Genomic DNA, 25,538 nt, shown 5'->3' on the forward strand with positions numbered 1-25,538 from the left:
GAATATTCTTTGTGCTTTATTTCTGGCGGGATTGTTAAAATGGGGCTGTGAGCTTTATTTTTTGCTGGTAGGGAGCTTCTTCCTCTCCAGCAAGGTAGAATTCCTTGCTCTTCTATATATATCATTGGATTTTTTTCAGTGTCCCCAAGGAATTTAGAATATGCAGCAATTAATCATGTCCTGTTTTTCTATGCAATTGCAACTTTGGAACTTGTCAATTTTTTGCGCATGTAGACTCCCAATACACTTTTGTGTTGGTATTTTGAGAGAGGGAGAGTGTGTATGTTTGTATTTGGCAGTAGGAATTTACAAGACCTGTAAGAGGCTATTTTGCATATCTGGAATTGGAATGATTCCTTGCATTAGTATGATTCTTTGCCTGTAGAAAACCTGGAGTGGTGGTGACAACTGCCATCCTGTGTGGACAGGATAACGTGCCTTTGTTTAGAATTGTTCTCTGTTGTCTGCTCAATAATTAGTAGATGGAAGAACACTTCTAAACCATGTTTATTTAAATGTAAAAACTTGCAAGAATCGATAGACACACTTTAGCACAGAAGTCAGATCTGCAATACACAGCAGATGTAGCCATCTCCCAAGTAGCATAAGGATGCCTAATAAATAAGCTCAATCCCTGAGAAAATTATGCTGTGTTTGAGGGGACGTGTTATCTCCTTTTATCAGCCTCTGAGCTGCTGCTGTTGTGCTCTCTACATGGGATTAGTAATAGTGGGATTAGTAATAACATAGTATAACTAGGCAAAGGGGAGACACTACATTATAAAGCTACATAGTGCCTCCAGGAGGAAGGGTGTTCTGAGTGTTTAGAGGTCAGCTGTTTATGCTATGTTTGCTGTGGGGATTTTTTAGGGCAGAAAGGACAGCTGTAGTTGTATGTTCTGCTGCCATTGACAGTACTAGGTATCTAATTTTGCTGGTTAAATGTGTTGTAATAAAAATCAGAATAGGCTCGTTTTGAATGGCCAAGTGTTTGGTCCTTGACACTTCTCTTCGATGAGATGCTGCTATTTTCAGTTGCTACTTTCTCCAGTGATTTTGGGAGGGAAGAGGTTGTTCCTGAAGGCTTTGTTCTTGGCCCCTTTGTTCTTTGATCTTCAGGTAATTTCTTCAATTCATAGCTGAATCAATGATAGCTGAGGCTATCATATCTCTGTGCAAATGATTTGTAAAAGTGTCTCTCTGTCCTCTGCTAAGCTTCTGCTTTTTGATCTTGCGTATTGGCTTGTTTCTGTAAAATGCCTTACAAATGTCTTCTCAGAGCAAACAGTGTTACAGAAGCCTCTATCTCCTTTGGCTTACGACCACACCTGGCAGGTTATTCTAAATTTCCTCCATCACTCCAGGGTATTTTCTTGTTCAGGCATTTCTCTGCTAACCTGTTCTGATTAATATATATTAAGTAAATCTGTCTTCTCAGTCATACTCATTACTCCTATTGGTCCAGCCAAAACACTTCTTCTAACCTACTTGTCCATGAAATTCCTTTCTTAGAAATCCCCTGTAAACTTCTCATCCAGTTATTGTATCTGATGGATACTTTTTGTCAGTCTTGAAAGCTATACATAACTGTGACCCTCTCCATTTAGTTTCACTTGCTAGGCTTTCCAAGGTTTCTTGTCACTTCTGCTCTGCTACTTGCTTGTCAGATGTTTCGTGATCCATCTTAGTGCCACCTTCTCTGTGGCTCCTGATATGTTAATTTGTGACCTCCCTGCATTCATCTGCACAGGTCCCTATCCTGTCTGCTTTGTAAGTCCCTCTTCAAGACCTATGTGTACCGTGCTGCTCAGTGAACCGAGTTGACAGGTGTACAAATTGCTGACTGTTCCCTGAACCAAGGTTCAGAAAAGTGTTTGGAAAATGCCTCGCATCTATATTTGCTGGCAGCACCCACAAAGCAATAATACTTGAAGTGGAAATCAGTCTTGACTTCTTGGTACAACTTCTCCACTTGTAACTCCTGGCATGGATGGCTGAATCATCTTCGTCTAAATAGACAGTACTGTGAACAGATGGTAAATAATTTACGAAAAGTGAAGCTATGAGCAGGCCTAAGATTGAACTTCGTGTCATATCTTTCTTACTGTCATAGATGTAGACTTGCAGCTCTGAATCACAGCAGACTATACTCCATTTATAAGATGAATTTTAAATCATTTAAGAGTAAATGAGACAAAGCTGAATTTCTTGAATTAGGCTAATAACAGGCAATGATCCCCCAGAACAAAAGGCTGTGAAGGAACTGAAAAGCATTGCCAGAAATTCATCTTCTGACTCTGCCCAGAAGCCCTGGTCCAAAGTAATGCCGAAGCCACTTGTCATTTTCACTTCAGCTGTTCACTGACATGTTCAAACCCAGCGCTAGATGCTGTGTCAGAAAGTTTCTTGATGTTTGAAGAAACAACATTAACTGTGAATTCGGGAAGATACTACAGGAGGAATAAATTCAATATTGTAGAAGTAAGGGGCCATACTGGTAACTGTGTGCTTCAGGAATGGTTACCAACAGTGATACCTCTGTAAACTTGGGGTGACTTTGATGGCGGTCCCCACTGTCCAAGCTCACAGCATCTGCTAGCATTCAGGAGAGAATTGCAGGGGTCTGCGGTTCCTGGGTAAGTTACAAACCTGTTCCTGGTTATAATACAGGACTGAAAGTACTAAATGGTGTTATTCCTCAGTTTATTACACAGTTAACCTTGTAGACGTGTTTAGTTTTTTTTGTTGGTTCCACCCCTCCACTAGTTTATAGAACAGTGGTTCTCTCTAAACTGTTTTAGGGGAAACGCAGAGTATTAGCACTCGTTTGATATCATACTCCAGTACATAGAGCACTAATTATCTTTCAGTCTTCACGTGATTTGCTTTGAAAGCAGAACCAATGTAAAAATGAAGGGATGCTTTGACAGTCAGCAATGCACATTTGCAAATAACCAATTGAAGGCTGCATTGTCTCAGTGCTGTATTTTCAACATGCAAAACCGGTACTAGCTCTTGCAGGGAGAAGGTGATCTGGGCCAGCATAACAGAACCTGGAGAAAAATAAAGGAAAATGAAGAGGTACAATATGTTTTCTCCTGTCTTTTTGATCAGTCAGTCTGTCCAGATGTTTTGCATCTCCCACAGCAGTTAAGGTTTTGGCTGGGAATAGGTCCCCAGTTGCTCCCTGCAGCAACTGTCTGTCAAAGGCTGTGTTGGCTGAGGACTGCCTGATCTCTTTTCATGTAAAAATGAGTGTATCTTTGCTGAAGTCAGCAGGCTGAATATTGACTTTTATGGCCTGAAGTAGTCACTGGTCTTTTGAATAATTCCCTGTTCTAGAAGAGACAATTATTGACCTTTGGAGGATTCTGCCACTGCTTTTCTCCTGATGTAGACACTTTTTCCAGCTAAGATCTCATTTTTGGTAATGCCTATGGATCTGTTGACAAGACTTAGTGGAACCATTGCTTAATTCAGTGGCTTGTAGCACAGCCTTCCCAGACTAGCCATGCTGTGTACTGATACCTGCAGTTGCCCTAAGTAATTACAGTTTTGCTGACCTTTGGGTTTATGTACAATAGGGACCGTTTAACCCCTTGAATAAGTGCTTTCTTATTTACAGAGCCACAACACTCCAGAGAAAAAATAGTTGGTAATGTTCGCTAGAAGCAAACTTAGTCCAAATGGTATCTGACATACTATAGTCAGCGTTTAGCTCTAAGATGTAATACAGAAGGGAGTTTCATGGTGTGATATGTGAAAAGTCTTGGATTCAGTTGTGGATTATACACTTTTTTTTTAAGATTCTTTCATAAGTATTCTTTGAACTTGCACCCTTTAATCAAAAAAGTCAGTGGTAATGCTGTTCTGCGGTAGTAAGTAACAACAGTACTCCTCATTAGTCATGAAGACAGACTTAGATTTCAGACAAACTGATGAGTAGAAATTCTGTTTGGAATATCAAAGTAGTGATACTGTAGAAGTTTTACCACAGCAATGGGTGATTTTATTTTTTTTCTCTTTAGTCAGCCTTGTGGCTAATGGTACAACTTAGATGATGGTTCCTGCACAAAGAGAAAAAGGGTATAATTCTGCCAAATGAGAAGTTACATGATTCATTACAAGGACCCTTAATTTGCCTTATTAATTTTTTAGGAGTAATTTGTGAAATCTATTAAGCATGGTAGCCTTGCTGAAGACCTAGTGTGATCTCAAAATCGCAAAAATTCTCAGAATTATTTTTGAGATGAGTGCTATCCTGTGCTAAAAATATGTTGCACTACTGCAATCATTTCGTAGCTGGATTCACTCCATCACACAAACTCTTTATCTGAAATTGCTATAAGCCATAACATAAAGCTTTTTACTTGCACACATCTAATTGAGGGAATATTTATTTGGTGCATATTAAATGCAAACTGGCCTACTTCTGAAGGAATATCTATTACTTTACTTTAAATCTCAGTACTTTGAAGAGAGAAGTTTTAGAACAACTCTTATTCATATGACAAAGTTAATTAGAAACTTGTATTTTAGTTCCTGTAACATCTGAAAGGGAGTAGAGTAGTGTTTGACAGATAGATGTAGTAAATCATGATTTGTTGACAAAATTAAACTGTAAATGAAAATTTAACTTTTATTGGGCACATTTTGAAACAGTTTACAGGATATGTATGGAACTTCACAGACAAATCTGGTGTGTTAGAGCTTAGAGCTTGTAACGCAGCAACATCTATCCTGGCTTTTACAGCTTGATCATGCATTATGGATACATTGTAAAATGGGGACATGTTCCCTGCTGTTGGCTGGGGGAAGCAGTGTGGCTAGCAATCCCAACATCTTACTATAAACTCTTGTTTTTTATGCATATGGAACAATGTCAAGAACCAAAGCTGTGTCTCAAATATTTATTAAGTACAAACCAACCTGTTAGCTCTCACTATGGCCATAAAGGTGTGCTTGTGATTTTTGAGTAGATCCTGTAGCACAATACCTGGCTCCTTCCACTGGGGATTAACCAGCTCACTGCAATCACAACCACTTGTCTCCTCCCCCATAAACCCCTCTGAAGCAGTACTATGTGTGTATTTTGAGAGGAAGCCATCTTCCAGTAAACTGTGCTCTCTTGCTGATGATAAAGATCAAACTTATGTGCTAGAAATCAGTAGTAATGAACAGCAATTATTGGGCTGAGGCGTTTGTAGTTTTACACAGCACATGTTTAAAAATAGGTGAGAGGAGTAATTCATTGATCGTTACATAATACGGCAGAAACTTTGATGTTGCATGTCTTATGCGTCCGTGTAGTCGTGTTGTAGTGAGCTATTTGTGCCTTAGACAGGGTTATGCTTAGAGCTATTTGCTGTATGATTACAGCTCCCCTCCACCCAGCTAAGAGCTCTTAGCCTCAAGTGTACTAAATCCCAAACAGTGTACTCGGGGTGTTAGACATTCATGGCAGGATGGGCTTGGATGAAGGTTTGGTGCAGCTCATGTGAGGACTTGTGTTTCAGATAGATCACTTGTTAATATTTTCCCTAATTTATTTATTTATTTTGCTTGTGATGTCCCTAAAATTGGCTAAAGTCTAAAATACATTCTTTGCTTCTCTTGGAGTTCCTGAAGAAAACTTTTTTTTAGCCAATCTGGACAGAGCTCAGGCTTCAGTGTGAACACTCAAAGGATTCTACTTTGACTAGGCATGTATAGGCATATATGTGCAACTGTATGTATTTTTTCAAGAAGACTCTGTTTGTACTTTGCATTTCTGTGATGTGTGCATAATGTCTGAGGTGTTGTGTAAAGTCCAAGCAAGTTACAGATAGACAGTGTTAGCTAACAACTTGAAATTGGATGTTATGTCTGAGTCTGCCCAGGTGCAGCTGAGAAAATAACAATACTCTTAGCTCCTTTTGTTCAAAATTATATGAAAGCTATTTCATACTATTTAAAAGTACAAAAGCAAAGACAAATCTTGACCCACTTATGACCTAACACAGGCCAAGGAAAAGAAGATGTTGAGACAGTATCTGCTTAGACCATCCAAAGTCTTGACCTTCTGTCAAAGAGTTCTGGAGTATCTGGTAGAGGCGCACCTTATGCTCTGAACGCCTCCTAAATTATTAAGAGGTCATTAATACATGTTGGAAGTATTTGAAACTGATTTTAAATATAAATGCAACAATTCAAAATGTAATGGGAAATAGGACATGAAACCAAAGTGAAGGTTATAGTATATGAAAGGCAGTTTGGGGAAGAAGGGGTGCAACAAAAACACTAGGAAAACTGGGCACGTGTGAGAGTCTGTAGCAGTTTTTGTGCCAGACTGTTTAGAATTCTTGTTCCTGGGATTTCTTGTGTATTTTTCTTCCTCTGGCTTGGTATTCTTAAATAGCACAGTGTAGTAGTGCAGCTTATAGGCTACCAATGCATAAAATCCCATCTTGTGATGTACCATCAAGAATAATTTTCTAAAATGGTAGAAACCATATGCTTAGGGGAAATAGCCTATCACAAAGTAACTGGAAGGTGAATGCCATACAGTATGTTCTGCATCTTTAACTGTGTAATCATAGCAGAAGTGGATCTGCTGGTGAAATGGATAACCCAACCACAAATTCAAGGTGCCATTGGCTTTTGGCTATCTATCATAATGTCATAGTTGAATTCAACCTCAGAATATTACGGAAAAGGAGCAGTAATATGGCTCAGTGATCTCTGCAGGTGGAGAGAATAACTGAAGGTAGCCAGAGAAATGCTAGTGAATCAGCCTAAGCTATTGAGTAAGTGAATCGAATCGCTCTCTGGATGTTGCCAATACCAGTATTAGATTCTAGGTACAGGTTTTTATATAGTTTGCCAGAACAGGGTATGGATATTTCTTCTCTGAGTAAACATTGGCCATTAGCTAGATGGGAAGCAAACACGGGAAGAGTAGACCTACTGCGAAAGTCTAGAAATAATATCTGGTTGCCAGGCTTAAGCAAAAAAACCCACTGATATTCCTGAGAAAGTTAGACACTTAAGATGCCAAATGCATGGAGTTCACTGACCTTGTACTTTACTCACTATCTTTAGCCCTATCAGTAGTTACAACCTACTGCCCTCCAGGTGCTTATTTTTCAAGTAAAAAATTGTCCTCGGCTCTTGTTGCGTCCTGCCTGTTGAGGAATCTTGTTTTCACTTTGTCGGAACATGACCGGCTTTTTGTACAACTGGGTGCTTAGAGTTAACTGTGAAGTCAAAAGTTGCATTAAAAAAAAAAAAAAAGTGAAAACACTTCTCTTGATTCCAACCAAATAAACACCTGTCATTGCTAGAGATAGTGTGGGACTTACAAATGTGAATGTGTTCCTGGAGCACTATGAAATGTAACGTGATTGGGGATCTGAAGCCATTGGTGTGGGAACTGTTGAATTGTCTGCCAACAGTGGCTTGTTGGGGTTTTTTTTTGTGGTTTGGTTTGGTTTGGGTTGGGTTTTTTTTATAAACATAGTGTCACTTGCACAGAAGTTTCTTCTCTACCAAGGTATGGAAGGTATTTGAGGTGATAACACATTATGACTTTAAGCTTTTTTTGTTTTGTTTTGTTATTTACTCACTAGCAAATCTGCTCAGGGCATGGTTCAGTCATCCCCTTGAGAAAATTGGGTGATTAAAAAAAACCCTCAGTACAATGGCTTGCTTCTCATGGAGCAGCTCTGTTTCTCGAAATGACTTCAGGCAGGGACTGAGAATGTGTTTGCAGGCAGATGTGAATTCATGCTCTGCTTCAAATGGATGTGGCTGCACTCTGAGCTCTAACAGGTAGCCGTGATCATGCAGTTAACACAGTGGATTATTGGCCAAAGTCTGTAAGTCCAGTTTGGCCAACGTGGCTGCACACACTCTGATCCAGGGAAGCTTGTATCTGCCTGCAAAAGACTATATGAACAACCTGTGGGGAAGAACAGACTTACCTGCTGCTTCTTCATCTCCCCTTCCTGAGAACTACTGCCTGTCCTGAGCGTTGCATGACAAAACCCAGCAACAACACAGCAGGTCTTCCCAGGACTGCACACTTGCTTGCACAAAGAGAAAAAGAGCTCGGAAGGCTGCATACTGGTATCTCTTAAGATTCAGAGGCAGTCTGCACTAGTAACAGGCAAGTTGTGAGATCTTGGCCCTCCTAGGAGTATATGGTACTCCAGAAATCTTGCTGTGTTCAGTGGGATTATTTGTGATGTAAGGTGGTATGTAACACAGGGAAGGGACATCACAATCTGTCTCTCTAAATTAGCAATCTGTTACAAAGATCAAATTAAAATTAAGGTCAGATTTCCATTCTCCCATGCACGTATTTGGCTGACATGCAAGTCAACAAGAGTTCTATGTGTGACTCAAGATGCAATTTGGCCCTAAATTAATTTCATTAGTAAAACTGAAACTCAAACATGGTGTGAATGAGACATCTGTTAGTCTGCTGATTCATGTCTAAAGAGAAATGTCATAAGGATTTTTAGAATGCGATGCTGCATATGAGACAGCTGCACTGACGTTGTGGATCAGTCCGTTTCAAATGAAGTCTTAAACAATAAACCCTCTGTGATCCTTTTTGTTGTGAATGTGTGTCTTTGAAAATGCAGAAAAATTAACGTGTAACAGTGAAAATGGCTAGGAATGCAATGAAAGAAGCATGGAAGCTTCCCACTAGCGCTGACCCGTCAAGCTTAGGTAAATTGTCACAGTCCTCATAACTTAACTACCCTTAAATCTCTCGGTGCCCCCCCCCCCCCCCCCCCCCCGCCATGAAGAGGAGGACTTGAATTAGGTGTGGCACCACACAGTAATAAAGAAATCATGTACATGGGAAATATTAGCTTTAAATGGCAGTCTGTTACCCTCTTGTCTGAGCTGGCATTTCATCTGCCTTTTCCATTTAATTTCATTGGATGTATTTTGCATTGGTGCTTTTTTCTTGTTGGAAATGTATTTTCTCCTATTGAATACTCACATAATCACAAACCTTCACTAATGGTGACAAAATGTTATTTATTTATGTTTATTTGTTTTTTATTGGCTTTTATAGCATCTGTTTTCTTTGGCATGTGAGCTTCCCTGCTACTGAAACTGGGATTTCAGGAACATGAGCTGAAACTGCACTGGGATTGCACTTAAAACTCCCTTTAATTTTTTTTGGTGGGAGCCTGGGTATGCAGGGATGGCAGGGTAGGTAGCATGCCTCTTCCAGTGAGAAATAAGCATTAGGAACACAAGAATGTCAGAGCAATAACAAGCCTGTTTTCATGCAAATTTCCCAGGAGTAAGAGAGGCATATTGTAGATGACACATTAACAGGCTTGTCTGTAAATAGAATGTTTTTTCAAAGTCTTCCTTGGGGCACCAATGACTGTTCAATGCAACATTAATGGATGCATTCTGATAGAATAACAAGAATTTGGAGACTGAAAGAGATACTAAACTTGCCTCCTGCCAGATTTTGCATATCTTTGTTTTTCCTCTAAATATATACCTGGATTGAGGGCTTGCTGCCTCACAGCAAGGGAAAATCCACCCTCATGTCTGCAGTGCCAGTGACCTCTTTTAGAAGAAAGTCTTCTACTGTGTAAGTTTGAGAGATTGTGAGTAACCAGAGCAGTAAGTGCAGCTGTTCCCAATGATTTGAATACAGGAGATGTACACTCCAGCAGCTGGAGTGCTGTGGGGATGCGGAGTGTCTTCTGAACGTGGCTCTGGTGATGGAAAGATAATAAAGAGCCTGTACATTAATGCAGTTCCTAGTACCCACAAGTACCGTCCATTGGATCAGTTCTGCTTCCTCATGCAGAAGCCTCGTAGATGCTTGTGAGTTCATGGGGTAGTGAACAGCAGTGATAGAAATGAAAAGCAAATGCAAAATACAATTTGGCCTTTCTTTGAAGAGTGAAGTTTATTTCCTCTCTTCTTTGGCTCCAAAGGAAGTTGCCCTCCTCCCCCATGTGATTTAGTAAATAAAATAATTTAGCTCTGTTTTTCAAAGTATTTGACTATTTGACTAGTCATCTTTCCTACTCTTTTTGTCCTTGCTCTCTTTTTATACCTGTTGTCAAAATCAGGAGCTTTGAAGGGTATCTTTTCTTATTCAAGAGGGCACTGCAAATCAGTTTGGGCACTAAAACTCACCCTTTCGCTCATCTCTTAGTCCTTCTGTGTTGTCACTGCAGCACCCCATTATACGCATGGTCTCAGATTGTGGAAAGGCTGTATAGAATAGCATTTTAGCTTCAGCGGATTTCACTGGCTGTGATGATTTGGTACAATTTCCATCTGGGTTATGCAAGATTTCCAGGTCTCTATGTCAGAGGGACAAGAAATGTTTTGTATTTTGACAGGTGTCTGTTTGTTTTTTAATTTACTTCTTGGGGTGAAGTCATCAACTTGTCTGGATGAAGGTGGCATAAGTTAGCACATCCATAGAAAAATGTAGATTGCTGCACTAGTGTTCCATGGACATGAAGTATTTCAAGCCTCCCAAACGTGTCTTCTGCTCTTCCAGGTTAGGTCTTTTGTTAGTTACTTTCCACTGAAGCTGCTCTACTCTGCTTAATTTAAATACTCATTTTAGGAGAACCTGGAACTTGAGTTCTTTCCTCTTCCCCTTTTTCTGCCCCTGGCAAATTCTCTAAGTACCAGGCAATTGAGCCTTTTTCTGATCCAATGAATATTTAAACATTTTATACAAATATTTGCTATATATTAATTGAGAACAAGTGAGCAAACAAGAATAACTCCATATGCTGATGCTTACTATAGTTTACCGGTAGTGGAGAAACAGGATGATGCTAGAGCTCCAGCTCATGCTTTTGCAAGTACTTGTTAGGCAGAGCGAGTAGCTTTGTGACGGTCTGGCCTTAGAATATTCTGTAGCTCAGTAGTGTAAGGGCACTCGGTGAGTAGGAGATCCAGATCTGCCAGAAAGGAGGTTTAAACCTGCTAGTCTCCAAGTGAATGTTATAATTGCTTATTTAAATTTGAGTTAAGTTCATGCACAATTTTTGTTCCTTAAAACTGCATTTTTGTCTTTTTAATTCTTGGAGGGAGGAGGAAGAGTGACTTTAGTACTGAAAAGGACCATTTTGGACCTCATCAGCTTATGCTACAAGAGTCACCTGTACTTCTAAGGCCTTCCTTACTTCTACATAAGCCTGGAAGAGCAGGGAAGTGCTAATGCAAAAACCCGTAAGATTGAAATGCTCCGATATACTCCAAGCACTTCTTTTTAAGAACATGAAAATTAGAATGCACCATGTATGATAATTTAAATTATATTGCTTAATTCATGACTTGGCATCTTTGATATGCTGGAAGAACCTGTACAGAGTCAAATGCCATTGTAGCCATTAATTTCTTTGCTATAACCCCTTTCTTTCTGAAGTATAAGTAGTAAGAGGGAAGTAAAAGGAACTGGATTGAAAAGAGGTGGCTAATCTTTTCCTATTGTTTTATATTAATAGCTGATGCAAAAGAAATAATTAATTAATGTTACTGCTTTATGTTCTAGTATGTAGGTGTGTTTAAATGTCAGTGTCTTGTCAATCAACCACTTCTGGCTAGTACTGAACTGTTAAGTTAAAGAGTGAACAAAAAGACTTCTGAGGAAAAAGTAACAGGGCAAAGTTCTCACTTGTGTGGGATTTTGTTTTACTTGGTTCTTGGTTTACTTTGGTTTACTTGGTTTATAAAGCCTCAAGATACCTGATGAAAGAGAGTGCGTGGCAGAGCACACTGCAATAGGCCACAGGGCTTTCTGTTTTGGAAAATACCTTGGTTATATAAGAAAATTGCTTGTCTTTGTTGCCAATCATAATTATTCTTCATTGGACGATAGGGTAGAGTCTTCTAATATTCTTCACTCTGGTCTTGGACTTTCAGGATTGAAACCTGTTATTTTACTGTCTAGTAACTATTCCTGTTAATGGTGGTGAATATAGATGTTTCTCAGCAAATAAGCACGTACCTCCATGAACAAGCAAGTCTGGCAATCGTCTCCCTAGCAATGCTGCAGGAAACAATAAAACATACGAGTAAGCATATTACTCTTTCTGCATACCCTTGAATTGAAATCAGTGGCTCAGACTCATCAATCACTAAAAGAAGGTGCTGATACAACGTGTATATCTTCTGCTAGATCAAAAAGACTTGAAGAAAACTTTTTCTTCTGAAGACCATCTATTTATCTTGGCTGAAACTAACAGTAATTCTGAATTGTTTTGCCAAGGTGGGGGTGGGAAACAACAGACACAACAAAAACCCCTCCCAAAACACATCTCTAATTCAGTAGATATGGTTAGGCTGGAAGAGAGGTCAGAGCTGGCAAGTTTTGAAACATTGTCTTTTGCTGCTTAACTAAACATTTTCTTTTAAAGCTAACTATTCCCAAATCCCAAGTTAAACCTTGCCTTCAGCCAAAACCAGAATTCCAACAACATGCTTGTACAGAGCCAAAGCAGGTGCCGTGGTAAAGGAATGGGTATTTTGTCCTTTATTTTCCCCTCTGACCATCCTCCAGAAAAGTCACCCATAACATTCATCGTATCGTGGTAACATTTTAGCTCACCCATTAAGAACCAAGACAATCCAATAAGTAGTCGATTGTGTGTTGATAAACCATGGTAGTTCTCCAGAGGATAATCAGCAGGGCTCCCCCATGGAAGCAGGAAGCATTGGATTTCTGTTCTCAGCTCTTTTTCTGGATCCCTAGTAGAGTTGCTTAACCTTAATGAATTTATTAAAGGGAGCTTAGTCAAGAACTTTTGAGCATCTGTAAAGGTGGAGCAACTTAGATTCAGGTGGTAGAGCTTCTTCATTTGAATAAAAAATAATGAAAAACTCTTCCTGTTTTTTATTAGCTTAACAAAAGTCTGAAGAATTTTTAGGTCAATGCTTGTAGGAAAACTAGTTTGGCACAGAGTACTAGTAAGCATTAAGAACAGTTCACTGAGACTGCTTTTGAATGTCTTTAGCATTCAAACAGATGAGAGTATTACAGAAACAGTTTTGAGCTATTATATTAATATTCAGCAGTATATGGTGTAATCTCACAAATCAATTGATAAAATGGCTCTGCAAATAAGGAAGCTTAACTTTCTCATCTCTGGTAAAAGCCTTGAAGCTGTTGGCTCAAATTCATGTCAGTGTGGGAATTGGGCTACGAAAGGTCTAGTGATACAGAGCAAGAATGAGGTATTTCACACTGCAGTTCAGTTTTGTCCCAGTTTTGTATTAACATTTGATAGTCTGGTCCATCAGAAGCAGCTTTCTAGAGCCAGCAGTGAGTTCTGATGCTCCCAGGTTTGCTTCATTGCTTTTTTAATTCGTGCCTTACTGTTCTGAGATATCTCTGTCAGACAGCAGAAAGCGTATGTTTTTGTGCATTGTTTTGATGCTTTGGAGGTTAGTATGCTTAAACTAATGGGAAAGCTAGTTGCCGAGAAGCTCGGGTCATCTGGAAGGTGAGGATTCGGCTTTGCTCGGGATCTTGTCTGGTGCACAAACTTGACACTTCAGACCGAAGGCCTTGCACGTCCTGTGGCACAGCCAGCTCTGAGCACAGGGCTGCTTCCAGTTGCTAATTTCTCCCTGAGCCAGGAGCTTTAGCAGGTTTGTGCTGCTGGTTGCTAGGGCTCTGTGCTGCTGTTAGAATTAGCCCAGAAAACCATGACGCTGAGGGGTCTTTTTGAAGGGAATTTAAACATAATTTTGAGTTTGACTAAGCCAAGCGTTCGCTGGAGCGTTTATGGCTGATCCTCTCACCAAACTGGGGGAAGAAAGCAGCAGCGCCTTTGTACAGTGGGAGAGCATAGTTTATTACCCAGTAGGTGTAATTTAAAAAGATCTGAGGGAGAGATGACAGATGTGAGGAGAACTTATGTCCAAGTAGGGTCAGTTATATTTAGATGCCCTGGTATATTTGTGTTTTGAAATGGCTTTTTGAGAAATTGCAGTCTTAAAAGGAAGACCAAAGCCTAGCCAAACAACATGCTGTTTGATTTCACATCAAACCTTTAAGACAGGATAATATTCACTCCAGGGAGAAAGAATGTCTGAATAAACATGTAGAAACTTAAAGGTACTGAGGTTCTGAGTAATCAGTGTGCAGTGTCCAGTGACGTCTACTGAAATTTTATGAAACAGCTCTGTAAATTTAGTCAGAGTGGAATTTAAGCTACAGTGTAATTATGGAGTTGGGGTTTCTGCAGAGGCAGTTGCCTTTAACAGGTTTGTACCAAAGTTTGTTGAGCCTGGTTTTTTTTAGTGACCCATGACTCTGCCCTTTCTAAGTCATCAGCTGTTGAATCTTAACCTCCAGCCAATATTGCCAAACATTTTCAGCAAGCCCTTCAAGTCCTTACCTTCTCCGCCGCTTTGGTGACCTAAACTAAGCACTTAAATAACTGCATGGTGTGGTTCTCTGTTCCTGCTCCCCTCTGGCATCCTCACCTATTACCTTTCCTTTTAAGGTAGAGTAATAACTCCTTGGGAGGGCACCTGAGTGTCTCTGTGTCCATGCAAAACTGAGCCTGGTGGATTTCTGGTCATGGGCAGGGCCTGTGAGCTTTGATTTTTAAGAATGTGTTTTATTCACTAATGAAATAGCTAGTAGGGAAAAACTGATGGAACAAAAACAAGTGGCAAAGTATTAGAAAAATACTACTAGGAGAGAAAACGAATGATCCTTCTGTGTTTTTCCTTGCCAGTTTAATATTTCAATATAGACAGTTTTGGTTTTTTTCCCCCCATAACGAGGAATTCTTGGCAGTTGTAAAATAAAGTGTTAATTTTTAATGATTTTTTTGCTTGTTTGTTCATTTTAATGTAGGCTTAGCCTGTTGTGGTTTTTTTTTTTTTCCTTTTTAATTCATACGCGACCTAAGTTAGGCTGTGTGGGACTTTCAAATTTAAAAAACCTCCCCCTCACCTCTGGTACATCCTTATTTGCTGCCTTAGGTCTCTGGCTTAGTAAAAGCCATTACTGTTGGTTTTGTCTCTCTCCTTCTGTCCATCTGATCAGTACTCCCACAACTGCCTCTCTGTCAGTTTGAGAAAAGGCCTGGTGTGCAAGCAGCCAGTTGCGTGCAGCACTAAGTGAAGCTTTCCATCTTTTCCAGTATAAGCTACCAGTAGGGATTCGACGCATTTCTATTCTCCCTGCACCCCCCTACGTCCAACTAATTTTCTGCTGGTTCTGTGTTCAGTTTTATTTACCACATGTTGCTGCTGCTGCTTCTTTCTAAGTCACGGAGACAAGTCTGGGCCACCCTTGGTGCCAAAATTGTTACATGTTCTCCTGGGAGGTCCTTGGTGTGGTGTTTATGATGCTACACAGCACTTTTCCCGTGTGTTAGTACGTTCTGTATGTTCTTTATTCCTCGTAGATGAACAGGACAGAGGGACGTGCAGGAAGCTGTTCCAGGGTTTAATGACCTGCTGTGGTTTGACTCCTTTGTATTGGTTGTGCCAATTCTTCCGATATTTACTCAGAAACCTACAGCACTGCTTCCCTGAAAGTCCTAGTTCCTGGAGACATGGGATTATATGAGAAGCCTGTCTGGGTTTTTTGTATTTGTGCATGAGTTGTTTGCCTTTTAGTAGAAACAGATCCCTTGGTCCTTAGAGCTTTAGAGAAAAGCTTAAAAAATGTCAGTCAGTAAGGTTCAAAAACTGAAGAGGAAATTAAAAAAATAATGTATTGTTTCTGTATAAAAACACACAACAAGAAGAAATCCTCTTGTGACTGTTTTAAGCTGTGTTTGTGAAAGGTCTGGGCTGTAGTGTACACTGGCAGGTAAGTGTGGAGCAGACCCTGCAGATTTGTATCTTGTATTGTTTTACCCCTTTTCAAAAAAAAAAAAAAAAAAAAAAGGACAGGGGAGAAATAACAAAGAAACCTTTGAGGTGAAGTGTTGTCAAGGGGGGTATTGTGCACATCTTAAAAAAAAACATTCCTCTGCAAACAGCTGCTACTCCTCTTTTTATTTTTAAGTAGCTTTAAAATCACGAGCTAGATAGTGAGGAGGGCGGAATCTTTGCCTGCTTCTAGCTCAGAAATGAATATTTAGTCATGTAGAAAGGGTTTATGAAAGCAGATTCCCTTTTCAAAGATGATTGTCACAGTAGCTCAAATTGTCTGCCAAGCATCATAATAGAGTTTTACTACTGTAGGAAAACAAAAGCAAAAGATAAGCTTAACTCACTGAAACAAAAAGAGAACAAAGGGGGAAAAAGATCAGAACAGCAAAGAGTCTCATTGATGACAAGAAAGCACAGTGATTGCCATGCAAGTAACAACTTGAAAGGGGCTCCTAAAATAAGGTTAATACACCGAACAGATTCAGAGGTGTTTCCCTTTTGCAACAGGGCTCAGATACTGTGGTAACAAGCATGGGGGAATGGGTCTGTGGGCTCCGGAGCAAAGCCACCCTCCTGTTCTCCAAGGAAGGGCTCTGAAGGAAGCATCTGGGGCCGCATGCCCATCCAGAAGTCTAGTTGGGCAGAGAAGGAAAGAGATTCCTTAGTGGGAGGAATCACTGAGTGATGAAGACATGGCCCAAACCAATTTTCGACCACTTCATTTCTTGCCATTTGTGTTCCTCGCTGGAAACTGGATCAATTGGCTAATCTTGCTCTTTCCCTGTTTTCAGTTAGTACTAAAGGCATGGCTTAGGCCAAAAGATGACAGGAGAGAAGGTGTCCAGGTAAAGCAATGGTATTAGAAACTATTTTCCTTTCAAGGAGAAAGGAGTTGTTTGCCTTTGAGATAAGCAGTTACGAAACACCAGCACTGTCAGGAAGCCAGAGCTCACTACCAGTCTTAAAATGTCACGTACAGTTTCTGTCTAGCCCTTGCAGTCTGTAAGGATTCCTATTTTGTTTTCATTTCTTAAAATGTTTATAAATATTCATTATTAGATATGAAATGAATGAGTGAATATCAACCAGGTGAATAGTTCCTAGGACTGTAAGACGTACTGTATTGGGACGTAGCAAGCTATCTCAATTTCCAGAAATTCAGCCCTGATCGTGCATATGCTTAGATGTTTAGGCTTCCTGTAGTGAATATTTGTGTCTAGACTTGAACACAGGATGTGAATCTGCATGTTACAGTATTACGCTGAACTATGGGAAGACTTGCCAGGACCTCACTGCAGTGCTCCATGAAACACACTGTGAGCTCCACTTTCCCTACGAAAATGGGAAAGAATATATTGTACAAAGCCTTAAAAGTAGCTTGACCACACTACTTTTCCTCTTTAAGTGTTGTGTTTGTGGTGGGGTTTTTTTTTTTTTGCTTTATTTTTAAGTTTGCAAACTATGTATAGAAAGAAATGACAAGCAGAATGGCAAACGTGTGACTGAGGCTCGCACCAAGCTTTTCTGCCTGCACTGCCCCTTGGAGTCAGTGGTGATGCCGCAGGTAGGGGGATTGGATGGTTGAACCTCATGTTTAGACTTGTATAACTAATTCATCTCTTTCCTTGAAAAGGGATCCCCAACAGATACTCCAGAGCGGTGATAGTAAGCCTGCTGATACTGCCCTTCTCCATTGGCTGCATGAAAGACAGAGATAAAAGGGTCGATGAGGTGGCACCTCCATACAGTGAGGCAGTGGGGTGAGCTGGAGTGCCTGTGTGCCCCAGGCTGCTTGTGGGAGACTTCTGCGAGCTGCCTTACTTTGGCCATTTGTCTTTCATCTAAATTTTCAGCGTAACTTCATAACCAACTTATATCTGTACTACAGTCATCATGGCTTGCTAGTACAGATATATGTCAAGCCAATCTAATTTTTTCTACAGTAGGATAATATCCTTTGTGGATAAAGGAGAAGCAGCTGTTACACATCTTGACTTCATTGTCTTGGTGTGGAACTACTGGTGGGTGTTGGATGCAAAGCTGGCTGGATAATGGTGATGAGAGTTTACTTATCGGTGTTTTATTTTCAGAAACGTATGGGATAACGTACTGAGCATGGCTTGGAAAAGGTCTGTCCTGGCAGCAGTTCTGTTCAGTATTTTTGTTTTCATAATGATTCAGATGATGCAGAAGGGAGTGTTCTTGTTAAGCTTGCAGATGACGTGAAGCTGGGACGGGCTATAAATACATCACATAAATAATCTTAAAAAAAATTTGGATATGATTCATTGAAGATAAATGTAGGAACAATCACTTGGATTTGTGCAGAAGGCTTGCAAAAAAAGATCTGGATTTGTAGTATGTCACAAGCTGAACATGAGTCAGCAATGCCATTGCTGTGAGAACACTTTTCACAGAAATCAAAACTCCTTGTTGCGAGAAACGCAGCTATCACGTTGGCTGCACTGCCTGCAGGTGACCTGGCGTCATCCTTCTGCTTTGTGCTGTTCCCGAGACCCGTGTTAAGTTATTGTGGCTGGTTTGGGGCACTGAGCTTCAAGGGAAAAGGTGGGGTGACTGAGTTGACTTGACTTGAGGCTGCTTACCCTGAAGAAGGTTGCCCGGAGGTGCAATAATAGGCTTCAAGAGAGAAATCTGTTCTCTGTATTCCTGGTGCAAGAAGCTTAAATTGAATCAAGTGTCAGATACAAGGAAAAGCCAAGTGGTAAGTCTGGGAAGATTTGGGCTAGATTGTTTGAGAAGCCATGGAGTCTGTTTGCCAGCCTTTAACAACAGGCAGGTGAGGTCTGTTAGGTTTATGGTAAGCTTGGTGCCTTTCGACTGTTTCCTGTGAATTACAGTTGATGTTACAGCCCTGCTGAATCACTGCCTTTCTGTGAATGAAAGCTACCCATTAGCAGTGCTTGGTGTGTCGTATGCCTCCTAGACAAGCACTCACTAAGCCTACTCCCTTGGGAGCTCAAGGAGTGATGCTGTGGACGTTGGGCAAACTGAGATGAGGGGGTACATGTTTTGTTTATCTATATCCATACTTTTGTCCAATCCCAATACAAAGAGTTGCGTTGAAAGACGTCATAAAATCTGTGTGTCTGTTTGCTCTCACTGTTGCATGCACCCAAGGACGTCACGGTGAGTCTGTACCTACATGCTGGAGTGCTGAGAAGGGTGTGCTTGCGTCTGTGCGGTTTCTGTGAGGGCCAGCTTGTCTAGGGAACTTGTCATGGCTGGGATTGGTGCTACGAAGGTGTAGGAGGGAACTCTCGTTGGCTCCGAGAAAGCATACCAAGAGGAAACGCAGGAGTTGATTACCTGCCTGCTCAGGGCATGGTTTGCTGCCTCTCTGATACGGTGGCAGCGCGTCTTCATTTCTACTGCTGCCTCCTCTTCAGTTGTGTTGGCACCACTTTAGGCACTACTTGATGTTTATAGGCCCACATAGTGACCTGAGTCAATGAAGTGAGCTAAACTAGACGTAACCATTAAAGAAAACTGTTATCTTGCTGAAGGCTTTTTTTGGCTTAAGTGTGGTTCCCCACTTGAACCCACACACAGCTGTACCAGCCGAAGTGGGTTTTCTGAGCAGGGAGAGGAATGAATGGAATGGGAGGGCTTGGAGGATGCCTGAACTTTTACTGGTGCCAGAAAAAGCATGCCTCACTACAGCTCAAAGGCTCCCACACCCGGATTAAATGGCTCAAATACGACAGCTTTGGAAGCTGTAGACTTCAGGTGTGCCACAGAGGCTGTATGTAGCATGCAGGTATATTGTCTGTCAAGTAGCAAACATGTAATTTGTATTCTGTCACCTATGTAAGCATTAAATTACATGCTGTTACAATTTTGAAGGAAGATATTTAAAGCCATCTAAACTTTAATAGAAACAAGATTTCAATTATTCTTGTAATGATAAGGATGAAAGTTTTCTAGTTTATCTAGAAAAACCCCTGTTCTTTAATGAACCTCAGTAATTAGAAATGCACTAGTCTATAACTGAATTTCTAATGAATAATCTATAGATTTAGCAGCTTCTGTCTTCTTTCCCCTTGTCCTTTATAAAAAGTTCCCAGTAAGCTACATATTTCCCACTGTGCACTCATAGAGCATGCTACTGTCTTGCCATATGGTTGCCTTCCTCTAGCAATTAATAGGATTGTATGCAAAGGCCCCTGATTCTTTGGGGACTATATATTTGCTTGTGGCCTTGTCAGAACATGCAGCATTTCGATAGGCAATTTCTCACGTTTATGTCTGCTGAATAACAAGTTGCCCAAAAGACAGCATAGTTACATAATTGTGCAGAACTTAAACAGAGCAATTTGGTTTATACAATTAATAAAAAAAAAAAATTTAGAGTGGATATATCTTTTCAAGCTTCTTGGGTCATTTTCTAGAACTAGTTTTTATGGCCAGATGCATGTTTCATGGATGCATGTAATCAGTTTCTTGGCAAATGTATTTACAAGGACATTATTTACAGTCATTTTTCCCCTGCATCATTTAAAAATTAATATGACCCCAAATAAGTAAACTTGAAGGAATCAACTAACATTGATAGAGATGTAGTAAGGGGAGGAGGAGAAAGATTATGGAAGCAATAGTCAAAGGTCTCTAATTAGAAAAGGGAAAAAGTGATTAAATAGGAATGTATTGATGTTGCTAAGCAGTGCACCTTTACCCCATTTACACGAGCACTGAAGCATTTGAAGAGTATTTTAGATAATTTCCACACAGATTTTTCTTCAGAGATGAAAACTATAGGCACCTTTTTAGAACAAATTTTGTCTGAATTATCTCTTCTTTGTGCTGCTGGAGCCTACTTGCATGACATTTGAAAGTGGCTATGCATGATTTCCCCTTCCTTGCACCTCTCATTATGCGCCACGGCTGAGGCAGTTCTGCACTGAGAGACCCACAGCATTCAGGGGTTTGAGCTGCTCTGTGTTGGAGCATCACCTCTGCGGTGTCTGTGCCACTGCAATACCCGTTTCACTGAGCTTTTACTTTTTGTAGGGATGTCCAGGAAGTGAGTGACAGGTGAATCTGGCCTAGGCTCAGTGAGAGAAACGTGTTCTTGTGCCTGTGGAGCATGGGGTGCTCTTGAGGAAGGAAGAGTTTCAAGGGTGAAAATATGGCTCATTTGCTTTAATGGAAATTGAACAATCTGGACCAGTTCCTGGGTTTTGGGCAACTCTGAACAAGCCTCTTGCTTTATGACTATTTAGACTGTAAACTTGTGGAAGGCGGAGCATGTCCCCTTCTGTATATACTACAGTGTCTAGTAAAAAAGGACCTTTTTCTGCATGTCTCTGAGATAATATTAAGGATATCTTTTTGGGTGGAGTTTAGTCCTGCCAAAAGAAATGAGGTGCAGGAAAGATATATTGCATCTTCTGCACAGAAATCTTAAGAGCATTGGGGACATAGTGGGTTAACAAAGCTGACACTGAGGAAGTCAGTAGGTATTTTAATGCACGAATATTGTGGTGGCTTGAGAGCTTGCTTACCTGTGGAGGAATTCAGGAGGCTGTTCAAACCTTATTTTCTATCAGTATATCAGGAAGGGAAGGCAGAGAGAGGATGATGGCAACTAATCTTCTTGTGATGCTGGAGATGATGATTTTACTAAATCTGTTACGTTTCTGTGGGTCTGCCTGGGAAGTGGCTTAGGGCAAGGGATTACAGAGCTTGTGACAACTATCAGATGCACAGTTGCAATGGACTGCCACTGGGTCCTCGCCTTAGCTTCTTCTAATGTCTTGTCAGCACATGTCTGCTTTATGTGCATACCTTGATTCCAGGATACCTCCTAAGCATCTTGGGGAAGAGTTCTCCCCACACCTCCAGCTTAACACTGATGAAAGGTCAGTATCTGTATTTTTCTCTTCTCTTCCCCCCCCGCCCTCTCCCCTCCCCCCCATTTCACCCTGGAATGGAAATATGAGTATGTCATACTCAACTATGCCCCGTGAATATCAGGTAGTTTGAGCAGATACAAAGGATGCCAGGTTCATTTCTGCCTACAAACCTGTTGCATCTATGTCAGAAAAATTGGCCAGGGGGCAAATGCAGCTGTCACTCTGTTGTTGCTGTTAAAGATGCTTATATGATCTGACAGTGTTAATGAGTGGGTAACATCAGCTAAGTCTAAAAAGCTATTGCACAGGAAGAATCCTTTAAATTTCATGGCCATGGACACATTTTGCCTTTTTAGCTACCCTGATGAGGAAAGAAATTTATTGTAGAGTAACCCAAACAAATTTGGAACAATTGATCAGCTTGTGTCCCTTTCCCATTAGGTTAAGTATCTTTAGGTAAAATGAACAGTGACTGTACCTGGACTGGAAGCAACTGGAATGCTGTGGTGCTCCAAGAAAGGTTGATATGTTTATAAATATGTCTGGTATAGGAATATCAAACAGCAAATGAGTGAATGGGAGCTGTACTAATAAATTTTGGGCTTTTCTATTTGGCACGTGAGTAGGTGGGGAGGTGTCGGCCCCCCTTCTATAGTGGTTAATTACATTTCCCACATGACATTTCTCTCTCCTTGACATATCCCATCTTTCGCATCAGTGATGATTGTCACCAGCCCCCCCAGCATCTCCTGGGCTTGTTTGAAAGATGAAGCCATTTGTTTAGGGAAAAAAATCCCAGTGTTTTTTTTTTCCGCTGCCCTAATTTTCTCGCCAACTTATTGAGATACTCTGTGAGGTTTTTATTCTCATAAACAAGCTTATTCTCCAGATAGGCTTTTCCCAGATGTCCCAGCCCTATTGCATACCTTGGTTTCCATGTGTTTGTTACCTGTAAGAGGAGTGTGTTTGACATAGTATTTTACTAACTAGAAAAACATATTTATATTCCATACTTAATAGAATACAGCTGTTCTGTGTACTGAGTTTGAGCTGGTGAAGGTTTTTCCAAGTAGGCATTCTCTACATGTCTAAGTGTCCAAACAGAAATATTCTGTGTACATAATGTATTAAAAAAAGACACCAGCTTCTTGTCTTCTGGAGGACAAGAAGGCTTTTATCATTTTAAAGGCCTCTCAAGGAAATGAAACAATACAATTGTATGTGTTTATTTATGTTGCTGCTGTTTACCCATTTAAGTGGTTTTATTCTGGAATAAGAATCCACATGGAGGTAACGGCAGTCCTAGTAGCTATTCCAGGATAAATGAATACAGTGCAGCTTCCTGGGAAGATGCTGACCTTTTGGTCTGGTACAGGGTAGCCCTTCTGCCTCATCTTCCTCTGTGTAAAGTCTCGTAGGAATGGGATCAACACTGTGACTTACAGGAGAGTGCTGCCTACTTTCTGTGGCTTCAACATGAACATTGCTGAGAGCTGTCCAGATAAAGAGTCTCTGACTTTGTTTTTATTAATGAAAATAATTTTCCCCTTAATGTTGTCAAACTATGTTGAAAAGTTGTTTCACCTTTACTTAGGCACTGCTGTGCCAGCAGATGTCCAGTTTCTGCCTCTCCAATTGCCTTTTAAACTCCTCCCCAATAACTAACTCCCACCCTGTTAAATATTCCAGGAGATTTGAAGCTTCACGGTGTTTTTACCTCACACCTCAGGACTGAAACCTAGCCAAGCAACGGAAAATTAGATTTAGATCTGGGAAAAGGCTAATAGCGAGGGTCCCTGTGCTCCTTATGACAGTGCATTCAATTTTTATGTGTAAGCTGAAAAAGGGGACAGGAAAATGATGCAGAATTATTTAGGTTAGTTGAGATTGAGGAGCAGTGGAAGGAGTGTCAGGGAGACATGGGAGGGAGAGCAGCAGGGTGGTGGGTACAGTATGGGGCACTCAGCATAGGTTGAATTAGACCTATGGCTGAACCTGGCTGACTTCTGAATTAGCAGTAGTCTCATGGGGACAGAAGACTTGGGCATTAAGGTGAGCTGCTCAGCGCAACATGGTGGTGAATGCTTGATGGCAATTATTGATTCAGGTCTCAGAAAGTGGCATATATATTGGATTTCAGAGGTGATGTGTTGGGCTGTTGGAGAAGAGCAAGACAGTTTCAGCTCTCCCCCTGACAAGTGGATTCAGTCATAAGACCAGCAATTGCAAGGCATTAAGCTTGAATGGATCTAACTGCCTGGGGCAATTAGGTGGTGCTCTTCTGGAGGGTCTGTTTGTCTGAGTAGGGAAAAACTCTTCTGAGGTTAAAAAAGCAAAACAAAGCAGAACTTAAAACCATTCAAGTCTTTGTCCTTTGCCAAAGGCACTGCTTGAAAAGTACAGTGGAGGAAGATGAGTGAATGTCGTCTCTCTCTCTCTCTCTGTGTATGTATGTATAAAAATATATAAATATTTTTATGTGGGGGATGGCAGAGGGGAATTTGAAAAGGTTGCTATTCTTGGAAGCTGGTAACAGATACTATGTGATCCCATCTCTTGGATAGGTAAACTGATATCAGGTGAGCTCCCAGCATATCACTGAAGAACATAATCCTGAAAAGTCTGTCAACCTTCTCTTGTACTGAAGTGTAAGATACATGAGATGCTGCATATCCATCTTAATCTTTTTTTATTCTTAGTTGAACAGAAATGTTCCAACAGTGCTTTTAGTCTGTCTGACCTTGGGCTCAGGTTCCCAAAGGATCTGTGCAGCTAGTCAAAACCATGTTGGACCTACATGGTGGTAAGTGGCTGATACTGTATCAGGGTAGTACACTTTGAACATGTTCTAAAAATGAGCTACAGTTATCTGGAACTTTGCAAGCAGGTACAAGGATAGCAGGATTGCCCCTGCCTGTAATATATCGGTGGCCTCAAGGACTCAAGATTTAGTTAATGAAAAACTGATGTTGCCCTCCCCCGTTTCCTCAACTGGCACTGAATGCAAAATGCTGCAACATTTTTGAAAAGAAGACTGCAAAGTATGGTAGATGCAAAGGCAGAGGGGCCGGAGGTATGAAAGGAGCCCCCAGCTGCACTTGCAATCTGTGACATTTTACATAATAAGAAGGCACAGCAGTGAAATATAATTCAACTGAAATGCAATAAACTTTAACTGAGGTATAACAATGGTTTGGGGAATTCTACTCTTACTGGTATAAATCTGTAGATTTCAGCGGGATTATTCTGATTCAGACTTGTGCAGTTTAGAAAAGCTATGGTCCTCTATTTCTTTCTGCTTATCAGAGCACTTAGGACAAAATCACATCCTTGTGGAAGTCAATGGCAAAGCTCCCACTTATTTTGGTGGTGTCAGATTTCATCCATTGCAAATTGCTGAACATTACAGAATTCAGTCAGATGTAATCGAAATATAAATGCAAATTGGTATCATCTCATAATGTAGCAAATACAGGGGAAGTATCTTGCTAGTGGTGGTGTGAAAGACACATCTGTGCATATTTTTAATGCACCTATGCTGTGATGAACAGATTTAGATACTATGTCATTATGATCACAGGGGAGATACATTTGGACTGTCATTGACTGATTGCTTCTGCTTATTCCTTGTTCTTTCATAGTAAGAAACCTAGGGATTATGATGGACAAGGCAGAAAAAATAATCTAGCCCTTTGTGCTGTGGTTTCAGATGCTAGTGACCTTCCCTCCACTGCCTGGATGTCAGATGCACTACTAAATGGTAAGAGGCAG

The 25,538-nt window shown here is 40.6% G+C and overlaps 1 protein-coding gene across 2 annotated transcripts in view; it reads left to right on the forward strand.

Moving 5' to 3' along the window:
* The window catches only part of PTPRG (protein tyrosine phosphatase receptor type G), a 425,362-nt gene that overhangs the window by 48,539 nt on the left and 351,285 nt on the right, over positions 1-25,538 (forward strand). The gene's annotated exons all lie outside the window — the stretch shown is intronic.

This window comes from Aptenodytes patagonicus, chromosome 8 (genome assembly GCF_965638725.1).
Source record: "Aptenodytes patagonicus chromosome 8, bAptPat1.pri.cur, whole genome shotgun sequence".
Classification (NCBI taxonomy): Eukaryota; Metazoa; Chordata; class Aves; order Sphenisciformes; family Spheniscidae; genus Aptenodytes; species Aptenodytes patagonicus.